Source organism: Eschscholzia californica, unplaced genomic scaffold, assembly GCF_041429995.1.
Source record: "Eschscholzia californica isolate CP2 unplaced genomic scaffold, dmEscCali1.0.p SCAF_3, whole genome shotgun sequence".
In the NCBI taxonomy this organism is placed as follows: domain Eukaryota; kingdom Viridiplantae; phylum Streptophyta; class Magnoliopsida; order Ranunculales; family Papaveraceae; genus Eschscholzia; species Eschscholzia californica.
Genome location: NW_028238420.1, coordinates 26,627,737 through 26,648,475, shown reverse-complemented (window position 1 = coordinate 26,648,475; position 20,739 = coordinate 26,627,737). Strand labels below are relative to the sequence as shown.

The 20,739-nt window shown below is 36.3% G+C and overlaps 3 long non-coding RNA genes and 2 pseudogenes across 4 annotated transcripts; 3 read left to right on the top strand and 2 right to left on the bottom strand.

The window, feature by feature from the left end:
- The first annotated feature begins 201 nt into the window (after nucleotides 1-201).
- LOC147549253 (uncharacterized) lies at nucleotides 202-2,047 on the top strand (annotated as a pseudogene). The gene is made up of 5 exons (XR_015237404.1): nucleotides 202-316; nucleotides 446-632; nucleotides 807-847; nucleotides 1,058-1,348; nucleotides 1,810-2,047. The product of XR_015237404.1 is annotated as an uncharacterized LOC147549253 (transcript).
- An 85-nt stretch (nucleotides 2,048-2,132) lies between these two features.
- LOC147549252 (uncharacterized) lies at nucleotides 2,133-3,027 on the top strand. The gene is made up of 2 exons (XR_015238767.1): nucleotides 2,133-2,457; nucleotides 2,578-3,027. It is a non-coding gene; the product is annotated as an uncharacterized LOC147549252 (long non-coding RNA).
- Nucleotides 3,028-7,412: 4,385 nt separating this feature from the next.
- Nucleotides 7,413-9,680, bottom strand: LOC147549251 (uncharacterized). The gene is made up of 3 exons (XR_015238366.1): nucleotides 8,456-9,680; nucleotides 8,058-8,226; nucleotides 7,413-7,824 (listed from the first exon to the last, which is right to left on the bottom strand). It is a non-coding gene; the product is annotated as an uncharacterized LOC147549251 (long non-coding RNA).
- Nucleotides 9,681-14,766: 5,086 nt separating this feature from the next.
- Nucleotides 14,767-17,239, top strand: LOC147549250 (protein FAR1-RELATED SEQUENCE 5-like; annotated as a pseudogene).
- A 546-nt stretch (nucleotides 17,240-17,785) lies between these two features.
- LOC147549249 (uncharacterized) lies at nucleotides 17,786-20,053 on the bottom strand. The gene is made up of 3 exons (XR_015238477.1): nucleotides 18,829-20,053; nucleotides 18,431-18,599; nucleotides 17,786-18,197 (listed from the first exon to the last, which is right to left on the bottom strand). It is a non-coding gene; the product is annotated as an uncharacterized LOC147549249 (long non-coding RNA).
- Nucleotides 20,054-20,739: the final 686 nt, after the last annotated feature.

The window sequence follows — 20,739 nt, the reverse complement described above, 5'->3', positions numbered from 1 at the left end:
AAAAGTCATTCCAATCCGTTTTTGAAGTTCTAATGACCAAATCGTTCTAAACGAAGAACGTCTGAAGTGACAATTTGAAAGTTTTACCGAAACAACACTAAGGTGATAGAGATGCATATGTATGACTGAAACAAGATTGTCGAAGAGTGAGTTGCCTGTGTGCTCACTTCTCTATCAGAAACAAGAATCTAACACAAGTAATCCCTTCGACAGAGTTTAACAAGGTATTTATTGCAAAAGCTATTCGGTCCTTCAGTTGCTGGTGTTACAAGCGACAAAACGACTCTCTACCTCGATCTTCCCTCCAACATGATCTGTCCCTCTCTCTCAAATAGTAAAACAACAAAAGCTTTCCAAGGGAGCTAAATTCTCATTCCCTGCTTCCTTATAGTGCATTCTTTTATTAGTACTGATTTTCTTATTGGTTTTTATACTTTTCAGCTAGGTTCTTTCTTAATGGTGGTTCGGAGTTGTTTTCAAAGCAAATATTTCTCAAGTTTCGGATTATCTGGCCATTGGGTTGAGCACCAGATACTTGGGTAGTCTCACAACTTTCAGTTCTTGGAACCAAAAAATGCTTAATCTTAGTGTAAACTGCCAATGGGCGGTAGCTGCCGTTGCATGTCTCATAGGTAAGATACATATTCCAAGTATAATCTTATTATATATTAACCTTGCCACATAAAATGGGTTCAAGAAGATACCATTTTCTCTTTTGCTATTAGTCTAGAATAATGAACATCTGTATCACACTTGAATCTCTGTCGAATCAATCTAAAACTTTCCTCGACTGTGGTATCTGGCAGGTACTTTTCTAGCTGTAATGTCCATTACTTTTGGGATTCAGGCAACTAACGGTTTCAGGCGGCTTTGTAATTGAATTGACAAAGAAGAAGGTGCGAAAAACGAAAAACGTAGTTCAACCACCAAATGGAGGATAGAAAACATCTAGCTGTATCTGGCAGTCTTAGTCGTGTTACTACTGATACTAGGCTTTTTTTTTTTTTTGAATTGGTAAGCGTGTGCCTCGAACCCTTGACCTCTAAGTTGGAAGACTTACCTCTTACCACTTGAGCCAAGGGTTGTTGGCCTGATACTAGGCTTTTTATGGGGTGTTAGTGGTGCAATGCTAAGGAAATGGCTTGATGGTGGAAGAAACGGCGACACTTATCTGTGGTTGGCTTGTCTCTTTGCTCCTCCAGGTGTTTGGATTAGGTGGCTATTGGCCCGACTTAATGGGCGAGGATTGGGGAAGAATGGCTCAATGAAGTGGATACCATTTGGAACTTTAATAGCCAATATTTTTGCAGCTTCTATGATGGCAGCACTGGCTACTTTGATGAAAGTGGTAAGTCTATGATAATATTACCAATAACCAGCATGCTTGATATACCTAGGAGTTGTTAGAGCCTGTTGGACTTCCTAACTCTCCCAGAATACGGGCTCACAAGAGAAAAGGATTGCTCAATATCTATCTACTTCAGAAATTCTAATGCCCCGGCAGTGTTGGACAACGCTAATAGCCTAATGCCTCCCCACAATGCTAGGACTGGATCTCGGCTCTCCCCGTCCGCGTACGGTTACGGTTATGAAGTCCCAACTCCTGACCCATCCCTGAAACACTATCTCTGATACCAAATTAGACTTACATCCTGTTCGGCCTAACTCCTTGAAAACAGTCTTTCAAGGAAAGATTGAATTAATCAAAACTTATTTACTTCACAATTTCTACTGACCAGAATACCAAGATAAGACCTTTAAATAAATGGATGAGCGTCATATGGTTTTGATCTGTTATGATGAATGCAGGTGAATACCGAAAAGTGTTATATAATAGTAATAGGTCTTCAGTTTGGGTTCTTAGGATGTCTGACTGCTGTTTCTACTTTCATGTCTGAATATCGTGCCATGAGTCAGAGCAGTCATCCATCTTCATAGTTACAGGGCTTCATTTTCATGTAGATCTGTTCTGGTTTGTTTAAAGTTTATCATATAGTTTACTTGTTGAGTTTGATTTTGATTTTGATTTTGATTTTGATTTTGATTCGATTTTATTTATGCATTTTTTTATTACAGTCTGTGGAATACGGAGTTCATAGGTTCTGGAAAGTTTAAAATGTCAGGGTATAAGCTTATATCCTTTCTTCTATCCATCTTTGTTAATCAATCGAGATTCATCATACACCTAATCGGGGGTTATGGTTCTGCATATTTCTTACTTTTTAAATGCTTTACTGAAATGCAATATTCTACATCTTTGTTGGTAGTCGTAGATTGATGAGTTTTTTATGCTATATCAAGAAAATAACACCACATTAATATTAGGTTTTATCAATTTAGTATTTGAGTAGTGAATTTTGGGCGTTACTTCGTTTTAGGGTTTTGTTGTTGATCTCCCTCGTCACTTTTTCTTCTTCAAAGTTGAAAGAACGCGCCCAAAGAGTTCTTCATTTTAGGGTCTGTTTATTTCTCCAATTGGAGCTCTCTTATTTTTTCAAGTGGGGTTCTTATTTCGGCAATTAGGTTCGTTAATTTCTTTAATTAATGTTCGTTTATTTTCAATCACGATGTACACAGATATGGTAGAGGGAGTTATCATCATACGGGAACACACAACTCTGAACACCTTATTTAGCGTGGCCTATCGATCCTTTAGACCTTCGCAAGTTGAAGCTAGAGGTGTCAGAAAAGTTACCACATGGATAACTGGCTTGTGGCAGCCAAGCGTTCATAGCGACGTTGCTTTTTGATCCTTCGATGTCGGCTCTTCTATCATTGTGAAGCAGAATTCACCAAGTGTTGGATTGTTCACCCATCAATGGGGAGCGTGAGCTGGGTTTAGACCGTCGCGAGACAGGTTAGTTTTACCCTACTGATGATAGCGCCCCCACAGACGGTTTAATCTATTTTAGAATCCTTGCGTAGTCAGAGTTTCTCTCTTTCCACTTAGAAATACATTATGTGAGTGAAATTGATATTGTATACGCCGCAATTCAGATGAAAGTTAAAAACGCAATTAAAGTACAAGTTAGCGTGCGATGTGGTCCTTTTGGTTTTGCAACTACTGCTGAGGAAAACCAACTTTAAAGGATGAGCATGAGTTTATGAGACCATTTGCAGATAAGCATATGGACTTTTTGAGACCTTTTGCTTGATATTTTTCAAAACCATGTTGTAGAATTAATTCTATTATTGGTGGTTAATGTTATACAGATTACAAGTTTTGAGAGTGTTAGACCATTTGACTGTTGTTTTTATTACAATTCTATGTTGTAAGAGACGATGTATTTTAGTAGAACTTGATGAAAGTAACCGTGCCGGAGGCACGGGTTATACCTAGTATATATATATAGAGGGAATTTCTTTGGAATGCTTTTGTCTTCTTCAAATGGAGAGGGATGATGATAATTTATAACCATGCAATGTGTGTCATGTGAATGGATGTGTCCATACAATGGGATGTGAAATCCCATTAAAAGGGAAGTTAATGGACGCCATGTGCTCTTACGAAGGGTTATGCCCTTTCACTTAGCCTTAATGAAATCATCCCGTATGTCACACGTAAACATGCCATGCGTACATATTTCAAATGTTAAAAAATTTCCAACATTCTCCCACACCATTTTCGAAAATATGAAATATTATAAAATAATCCGACGCAGAAACCGATATAAAAACAAAACAACGTAAACAACTTTGGAATGAAAAATCATTTTTGGCATTATCATAGAAACTTGTACATACATGATAGGTATCTTATGGATTTGAACCTTCACTTAGTGCAAACAACTCAAAGCTTTATCAGAATGCTATGGTGAACTTATTTTGAACCAAGAATCCTTTAGTGATGAAACCAGAGTCATCGCACATACTTTTTTCGGTGAATCAAAGTGTTCATACTCTGCACATTAATGGCCATGTGCAATATCCTTTCATGAGTCGTCTTCGAAAAACGGTCTTATTTTCTTAGGAAACGACCTGATCTCCATACTCACTTAGGTAAGTCCATTTGAGGTGTTTCTGTTGAAAGTGTCTTGAATATGGGTTGACGTTGAACCTGCCAACCCGCTTACAAGGCAATGCTAATTGCTGAGACATGGTTGTCATGCGAAGCAGAGCTAAGTCGGTTATTAGTGTTAGCGTATCCATGTGTATTTCGGATTTAGAAAGAGAGTCGGTGAGGCGGTGGGATTAGGATTTTAGTGGCTATATAAACTAAAACCCAGGAGATACCTGTGTCAAATTCTCACGAATTTCTTGTGTAACTTGTTTGCTTATCATAGTGGAAATCATCGCGCCATTGTCGCCGTGGACTAGGTCTCACTAACCGAATCACGTAAATCACTGGTGTTCTGTGTGATTGTTCTTTATTTCCTATTGTTTTCTTGGATTACTTGATTTCGGTCACAAGAAACCCCAATTGTCATAACAAACTGGTATCAGAGCTTTGGTTTTGAGGTCTTTGTGATAGCGAAATACGAGATGGAGAAGTTCGATGGAAGTAATGATTTTAATCTTTGGAAGATTAAGATGCGAGCAGTATTAGTTCAACAGGTTTTCTGAAAATGTTGAATGAGAAGATTACAGTCGCTGAATCATTATCAGAAGCAGAGAAGGAATATCTCATGGACAGAGTCTGCTGTGTTTGAGCAATGAGGTCTTGCGGGCAGTAGTGACGGAACCTACAGTCGATGGATTATGGAGTAAGCTGGAGGCAAGGTATGTGACGAAATCTTTAACTAATCGTTTGTATCTAAAGAAGAAATTATTTAGTTTACATATGTTAGAAGGGGAATCGTTAAATGACCCTATGGATGAAATCAACCGAGTATTCTTAGATTTGGCAAATATATATGTCAAATTCGAAGATGAAGATAAGGCAGTATTATTGCTTGCATCCTTGCCACCATCATATGAAAGCTTTGTTGGTTCCTTTATGTCTGGTAAAACAACTACATCATTGGAGGATGTTAAAGCAGCATTGAACTCCAAGGGGTTGAGACGAAGGTCAATGGAAGAAAACACGTCAGGAGATGGTTCGGTTGTAAGGAGAATGTCGCAGCATCTAGGCGATGGAAAGGGTTGATCTAGGTCTAAATCGAAACCTAGGAAGTACATGTGTTTTAATTGTAAGAAGGAGGGACACTCAAGAAGAATTGTCCTGAGCTTAGAAAGAAACCAAAGGAGGCAGCAGTCATCGATGAAAAAAACGATGATGGTACTATCTTGGCAATCATTAAAGAATGTGATGAAGCTATTGTTCTGGCTATCAATGCCTGCTCCGCTGAAAATAAGTGGATTTCTAACATTGGGTTGTACGTTCCATGTATGTCCTCATAGGGATTTGTTTTTCACTTACACGGTCATTATTGGCGGTAAGGTGTTAATGAGAAACGACGTTCCTTGTAAGGTGGTTGGAATTAGTACTATTTAGATCAAGATGCATGATGGTGTTGTGAGGATTATAACAGAAATCAGACATGTTCCAGATTTGAAGAGGGATTTAATCTCCTTGAGAACTCTGGATGATAATGGTTGTAAGTACATTGATGAAGGTGATGTTCTTCGGAATTCTAAGGGGAGTCTTACAGTTATGAAGGGGTTGAAGAAGAATGGCCTATATGTGCTACAGGGTAACACAGTTACTGAATCTGTAGCATTATCATCATCAGACAAGGAAGTTGAGACTACCAAGTTATAGCATATGCGGTTAGGGCATATGAGCGAAAGGGGGATGACTATACTTAGCAAGTAGGGTTTACTCTGTGGACAGAAGATTGGAATACTGGAATTCTGTGAACATTGCATCTTCGGGAAGCAATGTCGGGTAAAGTTCAGTACAGCGGTTCATAATACGATAGGAGTTATGGACTACATCCATTCAGATATTTGGGGTCGCTCCCGGGTTAGCTCACATGGCGGGATATTACATGTCAATGGCATCTTTGGGGTCCCTTCGGGTAAACCTTAATAGATGATTTTCCAGAAAGCATGGGTATACATACTGAAACAAAAAGATGAAGCATTCGTCAAGTTCAAGCAGTGGAAGACCTTGATCGAGAAGTAGACTGGAAAGTCGATCAAAGGTTATATGAAGACCAAGGGATTGTGAGATGCCATCTGGTCAGAAAGATACCACAGCAGAATGGTGTGGCGGAGCATATGAATAGAACTCTATTGGAACGAGCTCGTTGTATGTTTTCGAATGCAGTGCTGTCGGAGGTGTTCTGGGCTGAAGCAGTGAACACGGCAGGAGTATCTGGTAAATATTTCTCCGTCTACATCTATTGAGTGTAAAACTCCTAATGACGTATGGTCTGGTTATCCTGCAAAGTATGAGAACTTGAGGATTTCGGTTGCCCGACTTATGATGTTAAAAAAGGTAAGCTGGATCCGACGACTAACAAATGTGTATTTCTTGGTTATTAGCCCAGAGTGAAAGGTTATCGGTTGTGGAATCCGGATGGAAACTCAAAGATGTTTCTGTTTTGAAGAAGGCACTTATCCTCGATATTGCGATTGATGACGAAATACCAATTGTCGAAGATGAGGGAGACCCGGTGTTAACTATGATCGAGACCATCCTTGAGGGCATGGATGTTGTCAAGGGAGGAGGAATGGTAAAGAAAGAAATTTCATTGTTATTTAAAATTAGGAGTTTCTATATTTTGAAGTATTAGGTTCATTGTTCGATTCTAATTAGATATTCTATAGTTATTTAATATTAGGAGTTTCTATGTTTTGGAATTTTTATTTAATATTAAGAGTTTCTATATTTCTAAATATTGAGTCCTAGTTGAAGTCTAATTAGGAGTCCTAGATGGAGTCTAAATTATTTAGTTCAAGCCTATATATATGGTGGCTGACTTCATAGCATTTAAGTAATGAGTTATTTCCTTTTTGGCCCCTACTTTGTGACCAGCTTCCTTTTTGACTCCCTATTTTTCATAAATTCAAATTTGACCCCCTATTTTCAAGTAAATGTCATAAGTACCCTTCTTAACTTAAAAGTAAAAATATAAAAAAAAAAAAAGATATTGCCACCTCACATATTTTCAAGTAAATGTTATAACTATCCGAAATTTTTTCTCTTTTTTTTTAATATTTTAGATATTTTTATTTTCAAATTAGGAAGGGTAGTTACGGCATTTACTTGAAAATAAGGGGCCAAATTTGAATTTATGAAAAATAGGGAGCCAAGAAGGAAGCTGATCACAAACTAGGGGGTCAAAAAGGAAATAACTCTTAAGTGATTATTCTTGAAAGTATTAATAAGGTTTTCTATTAGTATTACATGTATCTTTGGATGGCCTTGAGTAGGCCCTGAAGGTTCTTATCATGTTTTTCATGTCGTATATACCAAAAACTTGACTCGAGAACGGAAGAAAATAAAATTTAGCATGGAAGTTTAAAACAAATAAAATAGTTACCACCGCTAGTAGTCTAGTACACCCACCACGATTATTGCACTCCTGCCGCTATCAAGCTCCATTAATAAAGCCGTTACTAGAGAGATATATTCATAGAGTTCATGCTCACGGTGATAAGGTAGTTGTAATGGTTCAAAGGTTTACTTCAACAAAAAAGAGTTTTTCAGCATCTCGAAGTTAAGGATTATATCGGGTTATTTCTTTTTCAGCCCCCTAGTTTGTGACCAGCTTCATTTTTGCCTCCTGTTTTTCGTAAATTCATTATTGTCAGTCGTCAACGACCGACTTCTTCACTGAAGTCTTCTTCTTTTACTTCTCTGAAATCTTCTTCATCTTCTTATCTGAAATCTTTTCTTCAAAAGATTAGGAAAAACTTGAGGCCTTCGAAGTATAGCTGCACAAACGTTCGGAACGAAAAGTAAATAAGCAAGTGCCCTAGTAGATTAGGCCAAGCTTGCATCAAAACTGGCTTTCATTTTCTCTTACAATTTCTTGTAAATCACTTCTTGTTGTTACAATGGATCATGTTCTGCTCGTCATGACAAAAAAGCTTATTGTTCTAAACAATGTACAAATTGTTTTTGTAAATAATTTTTTCGTGAAGACAAAATTAAAAGTGTCACTTACAAAGAGTTCAGCTGCCACAACAACTGACTTTGCTTTGTTTTCTCGTGTCCTTGCCAAGTACATTCCTCACCAACTATTTATCTGGGCATCACATTTGGAGTTCATGATCAGCAAATTTACTTGCCTTCCACGAATAGCATTTATTCCATCGTTTACCCATATTTTTGTCCTGCAAAACATGAAGTGGTGATTACATTTACATCATTACAATGACCAAATAAATTAATGTACTAAACATAACAGAGAATTTACCCGAAAAAATATAAATGCTAATAACAATTTTAGAAGGAAAAAGAATAATATAGAATTTTGCATGAAAGTACAAGTACTGTATTCTGATAAAATTATTCTAACTGAAAAAAAACATTTTTAGATATGTTTCTGAAATAAGTACATACCTGTGAGTTCAATTAGCATTGAACTCTTCCAAAAGCCACTTCTCTTCCTCATTGACGTATTTCCAGACAAGACTCTTATTCCACTTGCATAATTCATCAATAGAAGATGTCTGTGATTTTACCAGTTTCCTCTCAATTTCTACCGTCTTTTCGATGTCAATGGGATTCTTCGCTGCAACTGCTTTTTTGGTTGGTTTCCTTACTCTCGGTTGAGTTTTTACTCTTTCAACCAGAGAGTTTGGTTTTTCTCGCTCTTCTCCCGTTGTTCTTTATGTTCTTTTTCTTTTTTTGCAATCCGTGGACTCTCCCTTGTTTGCAGAACTATCTAATCCTTTTGTATGTCTTTTTTCAACAAATCGTCATCGGAACTTCTTGTATGGCGTTCGAAGTGAAGCCTTTCGTCACTTCAGATAATTCTGCAAAGAGAGCATCATTCCATGTCATGTTTACATCTAGCTCGAAGGAAGGTGTACTCCCCACATTCAGATTGTTTCGGAGTAATCTTTACCTGGTGCCACCAAGAATTAACCATAAAATGTCATCAAGAATTTAATTGTCAGAAGCAATTAAATCAATTTACGAAACAGACAAACCTTTGTTCGAAGAAGACGAGTCATGTTTTAAATTATCGAATATGTTACAAAAAGTACTTACTTGTTATTGTGTCATTTAAAACTTATATGACCACATGATAGTGTTATGGACATTCTTCGATTTGCTTCAAGATTACTAATTTTGGAATCATGTAGTATGATAACGCTAGAGGTCTTTTACTTACCAGGACAAAAGAGTAGTACCTGTTGCAAAACAATATATGTTCAAAACAATCACCGGACAACTTCCAAAATTCAGACTCTCAAGATTCCCACAAAAAAAAAATAGAACAATATAAGAACCTTCAAAACAATTGCAAAAAAAAAAAACCCATTTTATCAAAATACTAAGAAATTATTGTAAAAAAAACCTAGACAAATCAATAAATGCTTAGACAAATCGATAAATGCTTAAAAACAGTACAGATGTTTATAGCACTCGTAAAACCAAACTCAAACATTATCAAATTTGTTTTATAACGGCTTTTCGGCCTATTTGTAACAGCTGGGCCGTTATAACTGTGACGTGTTTTTGTAGTGACTTGAAAAACCAATTATCCCACAAACTTTAAAATGTTGTCAGCAAAGCAAAGCAATATTCGCTAGGACATGAACAAAACTTAAAGCAAACAAACAAACGTATTTTAATCAGAATGGGATTATATTTCTTTCTCCCTCTTTGGCTCCCTTTTATATATCTCTTTGTTTTTCTCTTTATCTCCCTCTTTCTCTTCATTCTTTTCTCTTCCTCCCCGCCCCCCTCGTTCCTTCCTCGACTGTGACATTTACCTCACTGTTTTTCTCCTCCTTTACATATCTCTTACCGACTGCTGCTTTTTAAGAGGCTAGCTCTTTCCTCACCATCTTAAGTTCTTTCTTCACAGTTTCTTTTTCTCGACCCAAACGTTCAATTTCTTCGACCAACTGAATCCTAACAGCCATATTCACCTCCACCACCACTTTGTCACTGAATTTTAGAACCTCTATCATGCTTTTATACCTTTCAAAGAGCATCTCCAATAGGACACTCTAAGAAAAATCATAAAGTCTACTTGTCAAGTGTCAAATAAAGATTTTCTTTCCTAAGAGCATCTCCAATGGGACACTCTGACAAACACTCTATAAATCCTAATTGTCAAGTGTCAATAGAGATTCTCTTTCCTAAATGTTAATATAGAGACACTCTAATTTTTGTTGGTCTCCAATGGAGATCTCTAAAGTCCCTATACTTAATACACATGTCCCTCTTCAATCCAATAGATGAAAAGTAGTTGAAAAGTAAAGTTTTTTATTGGTTAGAATTTTAAAGTAACACTTAGAGAGTCTCAAGTAGACACTCTCACTTTAGAGTTTCCCTCTCTAGACACTCTATAATAAATGCGTCCACCTCATATTAGAGTGTCTAACAAAGTGTTCCACTGGAGATGGTTTTTTAACAAAAACTCCAAAGTCATATGTGGCATTCTTAAGTGTTAGAGATTGAGTCTCCCGTTGGAGATGCTCTAAGTGTCAATATAGAGACACTCTAAATTTTTTTGGTATCCAATTGAGATCTCTAAGTTCTCTCTACTTAATACACATGTCACTCTTAAATTGAATAGGGAAAAAGTAGTTGAAAAGAAAAGGTTTCTATTGGTTTAAATTTTAAAGTGACACTTAAAGAGTCTCAAGAAACACTCTAGTTTAAGAGTCTCTCTATAATAAATGCTCCCACATCATCATGGAGTGTCAACTTGAGTGTTCCATTGGAGAAGGTTTTTAAACAAAATCTCTAAAAATCCTACGTGACACTCTAAGTGTTAGAGTTTGACTGTCCCATTAGAGATGCTCTAAGGTCAGCGAGTTTTCCGCGCTTTTCTCTAGAATCTTGCTGCTATAGAGAGTCGTGCAAAAGGTGGTGGACAACTCTTCAAACAACCTGACCGATCTCGATGTCAGGGCAGCATCCTAGGATCTTTCACTCCTCTGAATACACTAGGAAAGATCTGGACATAGTGGAACTGTCAATAGTTGTCAAGCTAATGATCGTAACATAGTCATTCACGAATACTTCTGGGTCGGTGGAGCCAGGGCCGCACCCACCTTGGGACCCGTGGGGGCACGTGCCCCCACAACCCAAGGTGGATTTCCCTTTATAGTGGTATTAATTACTAAAATTTCCTTCAACAGACCCAGTTTCTTTCTTTCCCATATTAGGAATTCTAGTAGCCCACAAAGTACAAAACCAATTCTAACAAAGTGAAACCTTGGACCGTTAGGTGTTGGACGAATCCTAGTCTAAGTTATTGTCCATTTGATATCCCTAGTTTAAGGCAGGTCAAATTCCGAGATAAGTAAATACTGCTCCCCCCGTCCCAAAATGAATTACCTATTTTGAAAACCTAATTTTGTAAGGGAACATCATTAATTAGAGTTTAACTTTAAAAATAACATGATTTTTTCGATTGTACCCTCATTAACTTTTTACGATACAATGAAAAAGTCTTACTTTTAAATAAAATTGTCATTAAATTTAGAGAGGTGATTTAATGAGCTCAAGGTTGGATTTTGAAGATATCTTCAAAAGATATCAATGAAATAAAGGTACAGCTGTACCTTCCCAAATTAATTACATGCTTTATATGGAGAAATAATAAGTCACATTGTACCTATGTATTTACGGAAAATGCCATTGGAGTTTTGTACAGATTAAGGAACCAACGTGGTTTCAAAGGATGGTCATAGTTATAGAAATTTTTTTATTGAGGGGAGATATTGAAGCTTCTATTTAACTACTTGTTTCTATGTTACAAAATCATGAGTGTTTTTCTATATAGAATCTTGAAATTTTATTTCTTTTTAATTTATAAATTTTCTGTTTCTTGTTTGTCATTATTTTGGAGAGTTTCTTTAACCAAAAAATCATGACAGGTTAAATTGCAACACGATTTCAAATTTTAACTACACAAAAATCATTTCTTCTTCTTCTTCTTCACAAATTCTCATAATAATTAGTGTTTTCAATAATCAAATTCTTCTATCTTCGAGAACATGCTTCCACAAAAAAATACGTTTCTCAATGTTGATGAGGGTGAACCTCTTGAAATAAATATTGATAGTGAAAAAAAGGATGAGATTTACAGTATATATGAGAGAGGTGATAAATGTAAATTAAATCATAAAATCAACGAAGAACATGAAGAATTAGATAGACATGCACGTGAAGAAGAATGTGATGATATTGATAATGAGATAACTGAATTTAGGCCATATGTTGGCATGGATTTTGAATCCCCCGATGAAGCTTACAACTTCTACAACCAATATGCATTCAAGATGGGATTTAGTGTCCAAAAGTCTTCGACATGTAAGTCTAATCGCACTAACACAACAATAGGTCGTAAATATTGTTGCTCACTATAAGGATTGTGTAATTCTACTACATCTGAAAATTTCAAAGACAAAAAAAAGAATCGTTGTGAAACAAGAACGGATTGCAAAGCAATGATCTTTATAAGATTGAGAGCAGAGACTAAATGGGCAGTCTCTCAATTTGTAGAAGAACACAATCACAATCTTGTGCCTCCATGCAAAATACATAAGCTTCGATCGCATAGGAAGATAACAGAAGGTTGATGTGGCGTTAAAATGCCACATTTGGATCACTTAACTTTGATGAGTTAGTTCTTTTCGTGTTTTATTTCTAATTATTTATAAGTTTTTCTTGGTAGGTACCTTATTTGGAGTTTGACGCTTCATTCGGAATAAAACGGAACATTTATCACATTTTCATCTCATGTGGAAGAGACCGGAAGGAAAGAGCATCAGGGGTATTTTGGTCATTTTGAGAAAATCAGAGGTTAGATGAAAAGTGGAGTCAATGGTGAGTCCGACGGCGAAAACGGAAGTTGAATCAGAGTTCGGACGGAAAAATTACGAAAGAAATAAGTTGAAGGTTATTTTGGTCTTTTGTGGAAATTAGTGGAAGTAGAGACAAAAGTTAAAGGCACTCCCTTGAGTTCTATATTAAAATTAAAGTCCAAGTACAAGCCCAAGAGTCTAAGAAAGAAGGAACATAAAGAGATTCTATAAGCACCTCTCTTATGAAAACCAAGTCTATCTATTAAGACCAAGTCAAGGGTTTATGGGCCATGTTGAAAGAACAAAAGGGGGTAGACTTCATCTTCTCTAGGAAAATGAGGGTTTGTGTGGGTGCTTGAGAGGGGAGCTAGAGAGAGAGAGAGAGGAAGTAGCCGCCGGCCATAACTTTGGCCGGCCATAACTTTGGCCGGCCGGCACATCTAAAGCTTGGTTTAATTGAAGAACAGCAGCAGCTCCAACAGGTAGCAGCCACGGGATTGACGGGAACAGCAAGTTGCCGGAGCCCTCATCACCAACTCGATTCACCAAAGGAGCAGCTCGGGTTTTCGTCAACAGCAAGAGCTCGAGTGGGAACAGTAGCAGGCAGCACGGGATCTTCATCATCAACGGCGTAGCAGCCACGGGACTCAACCAGCAGCAGCTCGAGAAGGACAGAGCTTGTCGGAGGTAACAAGAGCCGCACTCCATAGCTTGAAGCATTCACAGCAGCTTCGGTTTTTCAGAATACCTGCTCGAGATCAAGGTTGTGCTCGGGTTTTGTTCTTCTAGCAATCGGGTTTTGCAGCAGCTAGCCTTGGCCGGATCTTGAATCTTCACTTGGCCGGATTTTATCTCACTCTTGTGGCCGGAAAGTTTTGGGGTCTTACTTGAGATTCTCTTGGGTTGAGTTTTATGTGATTTCTTTGCCATTTGATTGAGTTTTGGTGTTCAAATTCTAGAGAGAGAAAGCTTGTAAAGCTTTAATGGTGGTTTTGTAATTTGAGGAAAAAGAAGACTGACTACTAAGGGGAACTCTGGTTCTGCTGAGATGACACCTATTGTACACTGTTAAGGGGACTCCTGCATTCTGTTACAGGGAGATCGACAACACTTAAACACACTATATTTCCGTCGATCTTAGTCTCGCGCCTCATCGGAATAGGGAGATTCTCACCTTAACTCGTGTCTTTCTTTGTTTTCTTCCCGTTTATTATTTCTATCACCATGTCTAGCTAGCTTTTGTAGTCGGATACTCGTGAAACATGTTTTGATGTGACAAAAGAGTTTAATTGCTTTTAATGATAAAATCTTCCGGGTTTTTAGACCGTTCATGGACTGGAATCTGAGTTAAACCAAGAGTTCGTTGACCAATCCAAGTAAATGGGTGAAGTTAACTAACTTTTCATGCTTATAGATCATTAGTACTAGTCACTATCAATTTTGTGGATTGAAATATCCCTCTCATTCCATTCTTGCTCGACTCTTCCCGAATCTCTCACCTTTAGTTTAGTTAGCCTTATTTGTTTATTTATTTGAAATCAACCCAAAAACCCAACTTATTATCTTTTCGTTTTTAGTCTTAGTTAGTCAGTGACACCTAGACCGGTGCGCTAGACTCTTTCGGTATTCGAATTACCTCCCTATCCTTGAAGATCGATCCCGATCTTACCCGGTTATTACTTGACGCCCGTATACTTGCGGGTGGAGACCTTTTAGGGTAAAAGGTCAAGGAGTAGTTTTGAATAACATGCGTTCAGCGGGTATGAAAACAAATCTTGTGATGAATTATATGGCGTGTGAAGCAGGAGGTATCCGCAATGTTGGATTTACGGAAAGGGATGCGAGAAATTTCTTTAGTTCAAAGAGGAAAAAAAGAGCATGGAAAGAGTGACGCAGAAGCTTTACTTGATTATTTTGAACGTCAACATACGGAAAACCCATCATTTTTTTATTCTATCCAAGTTAATTCAGAAGGTCAAATAACAAATTTCTATTGGACTGATGCTAGGTCAAGGATGGATTACCATTACTTTGGAGATGTTTGTTTCGATCCTACATATGGAACTAACAGGTATGACATGCCTTTTGTCCCAATTGTTGGCATCAATCATCATTACCAGACAACATTATTTGGTGGTGCATTACTTTATAATGAATCAGAAGAATCTTTTGTGTGGGTTATGAAAACATGGATGAGATCAATGAATGATAAACAACCAAAAGTGATTCTTACTGATCAAGAATCTGCAATTGGGGGAGCCATTGCGAAGGTATTACCAGGTACGCGACATCGTTATTGTTTATGGCATATATGTAGAAATGCAATGAAGATTTTACCTCATATTATTAATGACCACAAGAGTTTTACTCGTGAATTTAATGATTGTCTGTATGGAAACGAGACAATTGAAGAGTTTCATTCAAATTGGGAAGCAATGTTGAAAAAATACAATTTAGAAAACAATAAGTGGTTGACAAGACTATTTCAAAAAAAAGAAAAATGGGCATCAGTTTATACAAGGGATATATTTTGTGCAGCAATGTATACAACTCAACGTAGTGAGAGTATCAATTCCTTCTTCGATGGGTACTTTGCCTTTAGCTAAATTTATTAAAGAATATGAAAGGGCAGTATTAGCTAGAAGAGAAGCGGAAAATGACGAAGACTATGAAACCAATCATAAAATAAGGGCTTTGAGATTTTCCATAAATATTGAGAAACAAGCAGCAGAAATTTACACAAGAACTATCTTTCAAAAATTTCAAAGTCAACTTTTCGAGGGTATTTCATATCGGCATGAATTGGTAGGGAGAGAGGGGACAAAATCTAGATATCATGTATGGAGATCAGAATACAAACAAGCAACACGTATGGTCAATTTTGACTCTCTTGACATGACTACAAGTTGTACTTGTCAACTTATAGAATTTGCGGGCTATTTATGTAGACATATTCTTAAGATCTTTTTAGTTGAAGATGTTCAAAGTATTCCAATCCAATACATACTAAAGAGGTGGACAAGATACGCAAAATATGGACCGGTGATCGATGAAAAAGGTAAAGAAGTGATAGGTGACTCGAATGAAAGCGTTGCTATTAGATATAGTAAACTTTGCCAAGAGGCAATTAATATTGCAGCTAAGGGTGCAACATCTATTGGATTGTATAAAGTGACATTGAATAGCTTACCTAATGCTTTGAAAGAAGTCGAATGTGCAATGAAGAATGAGACGACTAACATATCTAACGAAAATATGGCAAACAGTTCATCTAAAGAGAAAATAAATTGTTAGAACCACCTATTGTCAAGCACAAAGGCCGGAGAAAGAGAATAAAATCTTGGATTGATCAGTTACCGAAGAAGAATATTGTTCAAACTGTCAAAAAAAAATTTAACGGGATTGCAAGGAGGTAATGTTAATTTATGGTCCCTAATAAAGTATTTATCTCCACATAGTGTGTTAAAATATTGATAATTTTTATTTGAACTTTTTTTTAGCTCACATGCCATGCAAACAACAACAAAGAAGATTCCTCGTAACACAAAAGGAGAGGAAAAGTCAAAAATTTTACAACACCCAATCAGGTATTAATTTATAATATAGTATAAATTTTGTTAGAATGAAAGAAAATTTTATACTAACTTAAAAATTGTATTATATATCGTAGTGGTAATGATAAAGACATACTTTCTAGCACAAACAATGACATTCTAATGAGTCAAGTAACAATATTTTTAAGTTACACGTTATTTGAAAGAATTTTTTAAAATTTACTAATGATCTTCGATATTTGAAGGGTCCCTACGTAGTTGATGCTTATGCAATGAATAAGAAGAAAAAAGTTCTCTTACCGGACCTTAACGAGGATCTTCCACCTGAAATAAAAGACAACATCTCACAGTGGGACATGGATTTAATTTCTTTCGACTCTGGTATTGATAAAGATTTTGGTCAATTGTTTAGTTGCCATGATGTAAACACAAAGAAGACGGATTATGTTAGTCAAAATCTCATTTTAAAAGATATGTCCGATGAATGGGTGTTAGAGAGTTTGTTGTCCGAGTTTGGTGAAAAGGTTAAGCAACATGTCATTGAAAGGTTAGAGGATGTTTTAGGTGATGGTCATTGTGGATACAGGTGTTGTGCAGAGCTTTTAGGTTTGGACAAAGAATACGGATGGGTAATTGTTCGTAAGAAAATGCTCGAGACATTAAAAGAAGATGAAGTTATATTCTCTGAGCATTTGGGTGTTGATCGGTACATATATATTACAGAAGTACTTGACTATTATGAAGAATATTGTGGTAAGGGACATTGGTTTACTTTACCTGATATATATGGTGGCTGACTTCATAGCATTTAAGTAATGAGTTATTTCCTTTTTGGCCCCTACTTTGTGACCAGCTTCCTTTTTGACTCCCTATTTTTCATAAATTCAAATTTGACCCCCTATTTTCAAGTAAATGTCATAAGTACCCTTCTTAACTTAAAAGTAAAAATATAAAAAAAAAAAAAGATATTGCCACCTCACATATTTTCAAGTAAATGTTATAACTATCCGAAATTTTTTCTCTTTTTTTTTAATATTTTAGATATTTTTATTTTCAAATTAGGAAGGGTAGTTACGGCATTTACTTGAAAATAAGGGGCCAAATTTGAATTTATGAAAAATAGGGAGCCAAGAAGGAAGCTGATCACAAACTAGGGGGTCAAAAAGGAAATAACTCTTAAGTGATTATTCTTGAAAGTATTAATAAGGTTTTCTATTAGTATTACATGTATCTTTGGATGGCCTTGAGTAGGCCCTGAAGGTTCTTATCATGTTTTTCATGTCGTATATACCAAAAACTTGACTCGAGAACGGAAGAAAATAAAATTTAGCATGGAAGTTTAAAACAAATAAAATAGTTACCACCGCTAGTAGTCTAGTACACCCACCACGATTATTGCACTCCTGCCGCTATCAAGCTCCATTAATAAAGCCGTTACTAGAGAGATATATTCATAGAGTTCATGCTCACGGTGATAAGGTAGTTGTAATGGTTCAAAGGTTTACTTCAACAAAAAAGAGTTTTTCAGCATCTCGAAGTTAAGGATTATATCGGGTTATTTCTTTTTCAGCCCCCTAGTTTGTGACCAGCTTCATTTTTGCCTCCTGTTTTTCGTAAATTCATTATTGTCAGTCGTCAACGACCGACTTCTTCACTGAAGTCTTCTTCTTTTACTTCTCTGAAATCTTCTTCATCTTCTTATCTGAAATCTTTTCTTCAAAAGATTAGGAAAAACTTGAGGCCTTCGAAGTATAGCTGCACAAACGTTCGGAACGAAAAGTAAATAAGCAAGTGCCCTAGTAGATTAGGCCAAGCTTGCATCAAAACTGGCTTTCATTTTCTCTTACAATTTCTTGTAAATCACTTCTTGTTGTTACAATGGATCATGTTCTGCTCGTCATGACAAAAAAGCTTATTGTTCTAAACAATGTACAAATTGTTTTTGTAAATAATTTTTTCGTGAAGACAAAATTAAAAGTGTCACTTACAAAGAGTTCAGCTGCCACAACAACTGACTTTGCTTTGTTTTCTCGTGTCCTTGCCAAGTACATTCCTCACCAACTATTTATCTGGGCATCACATTTGGAGTTCATGATCAGCAAATTTACTTGCCTTCCACGAATAGCATTTATTCCATCGTTTACCCATATTTTTGTCCTGCAAAACATGAAGTGGTGATTACATTTACATCATTACAATGACCAAATAAATTAATGTACTAAACATAACAGAGAATTTACCCGAAAAAATATAAATGCTAATAACAATTTTAGAAGGAAAAAGAATAATATAGAATTTTGCATGAAAGTACAAGTACTGTATTCTGATAAAATTATTCTAACTGAAAAAAAACATTTTTAGATATGTTTCTGAAATAAGTACATACCTGTGAGTTCAATTAGCATTGAACTCTTCCAAAAGCCACTTCTCTTCCTCATTGACGTATTTCCAGACAAGACTCTTATTCCACTTGCATAATTCATCAATAGAAGATGTCTGTGATTTTACCAGTTTCCTCTCAATTTCTACCGTCTTTTCGATGTCAATGGGATTCTTCGCTGCAACTGCTTTTTTGGTTGGTTTCCTTACTCTCGGTTGAGTTTTTACTCTTTCAACCAGAGAGTTTGGTTTTTCTCGCTCTTCTCCCGTTGTTCTTTATGTTCTTTTTCTTTTTTTGCAATCCGTGGACTCTCCCTTGTTTGCAGAACTATCTAATCCTTTTGTATGTCTTTTTTCAACAAATCGTCATCGGAACTTCTTGTATGGCGTTCGAAGTGAAGCCTTTCGTCACTTCAGATAATTCTGCAAAGAGAGCATCATTCCATGTCATGTTTACATCTAGCTCGAAGGAAGGTGTACTCCCCACATTCAGATTGTTTCGGAGTAATCTTTACCTGGTGCCACCAAGAATTAACCATAAAATGTCATCAAGAATTTAATTGTCAGAAGCAATTAAATCAATTTACGAAACAGACAAACCTTTGTTCGAAGAAGACGAGTCATGTTTTAAATTATCGAATATGTTACAAAAAGTACTTACTTGTTATTGTGTCATTTAAAACTTATATGACCACATGATAGTGTTATGGACATTCTTCGATTTGCTTCAAGATTACTAATTTTGGAATCATGTAGTATGATAACGCTAGAGGTCTTTTACTTACCAGGACAAAAGAGTAGTACCTGTTGCAAAACAATATATGTTCAAAACAATCACCGGACAACTTCCAAAATTCAGACTCTCAAGATTCCCACAAAAAAAAAATAGAACAATATAAGAACCTTCAAAACAATTGCAAAAAAAAAAAACCCATTTTATCAAAATACTAAGAAATTATTGTAAAAAAAACCTAGACAAATCAATAAATGCTTAGACAAATCGATAAATGCTTAAAAACAGTACAGATGTTTATAGCACTCGTAAAACCAAACTCAAACATTATCAAATTTGTTTTATAACGGCTTTTCGGCCTATTTGTAACAGCTGGGCCGTTATAACTGTGACGTGTTTTTGTAGTGACTTGAAAAACCAATTATCCCACAAACTTTAAAATGTTGTCAGCAAAGCAAAGCAATATTCGCTAGGACATGAACAAAACTTAAAGCAAACAAACAAACGTATTTTAATCAGAATGGGATTATATTTCTTTCTCCCTCTTTGGCTCCCTTTTATATATCTCTTTGTTTTTCTCTTTATCTCCCTCTTTCTCTTCATTCTTTTCTCTTCCTCCCCGCCCCCCTCGTTCCTTCCTCGACTGTGACATTTACCTCACTGTTTTTCTCCTCCTTTACATATCTCTTACCGACTGCTGCTTTTTAAGAGGCTAGCTCTTTCCTCACCATCTTAAGTTCTTTCTTCACAGTTTCTTTTTCTCGACCCAAACGTTCAATTTCTTCGACCAACTGAATCCTAACAGCCATATTCACCTCCACCACCACTTTGTCACTGAATTTTAGAACCTCTATCATGCTTTTATACCTTTCAAAGAGCATCTCCAATAGGACACTCTAAGAAAAATCATAAAGTCTACTTGTCAAGTGTCAAATAAAGATTTTCTTTCCTAAGAGCATCTCCAATGGGACACTCTGACAAACACTCTATAAATCCTAATTGTCAAGTGTCAATAGAGATTCTCTTTCCTAAATGTTAATATAGAGACACTCTAATTTTTGTTGGTCTCCAATGGAGATCTCTAAAGTCCCTATACTTAATACACATGTCCCTCTTCAATCCAATAGATGAAAAGTAGTTGAAAAGTAAAGTTTTTTATTGGTTAGAATTTTAAAGTAACACTTA